Genomic DNA, 922 nt, shown 5'->3' on the forward strand with positions numbered 1-922 from the left:
GCTTAGAGCCATGCAAAACATGCTACTACATAAATATCCAGAGCAAATTAATGTAACCATCAAACAATCCTATCAACAGAATCTGAAGTCAAACAGAAGAGGAACCTCTACATCACATGGAAGTTATGAAATCAGGCAACTGGATTCAGATAAACTGAACACCAAAGTGCAGTAACAGGAAATTGCTTTCTATATCAATTGATTTTTTCATTCTTTTACCTTTAATATATCACAAACTGATGACCTGCTAACAATATGGATCAAAACAATGAAAGGAAGAACAGGACAACACAAAATTATGCTCAAGGCCTTTGGCTGAAGTGCAATACAACAAAACCTTGGGTTTTAACTGTTCTTCCTTGCCTTGTACTGTTAGAACTTGTTCAGTATGAATCCTATAATGATGGGTCAAAAATATTACATACTATTTATATGTTCATTAAACTTTTGACGGGTCTTTAGGCAATCTTTTTGGTACATCTTTGGAAAATCCTGATCTCAAGTATGAAGTTCACATCCATCTAAAGCATGTTTAATGTGTATGAAGTGTGTTAAAATATGACAATAAGATCTACACCTTGACCAACTATAAGACCAGCCTAACTTCATCAATGAATTCTACAAACTTAAAAAGCGTAGCAACAGCATAATGGGTCCACAGTGAATGGCATGTAGAAGCATGCTGTGTTGTGCATTTTTTACATCCTGAATTACTAAAAAACAATGTATGTGGGAAAAGAGGGAATTCAATGAATTACAATTACAAAAATCCCCCCCACAAAGAATGACTACTTTTCTAGGTGATTTCATCCCATGAGAAAAGGTAAAATACTTATTTTGTGCAACATTTAATAATAGGAAACCACACTGATTTCTATCCATCACCAAATGAATTCCATTTCTAAAAGATAATAGTTAGTTC

At 33.8% G+C, this 922-nt stretch overlaps 1 protein-coding gene across 2 annotated transcripts in view; it reads right to left on the minus strand.

Moving 5' to 3' along the window:
• The window catches only part of LOC119586275 (flotillin-1-like), a gene marked incomplete in the record, with an annotated part of 96,064 nt that overhangs the window by 48,997 nt on the left and 46,145 nt on the right, over window positions 1-922 (minus strand).

The sequence above is a fragment of the Penaeus monodon genome, chromosome 21 (genome assembly GCF_015228065.2).
Source record: "Penaeus monodon isolate SGIC_2016 chromosome 21, NSTDA_Pmon_1, whole genome shotgun sequence".
Classification (NCBI taxonomy): domain Eukaryota; kingdom Metazoa; phylum Arthropoda; class Malacostraca; order Decapoda; family Penaeidae; genus Penaeus; species Penaeus monodon.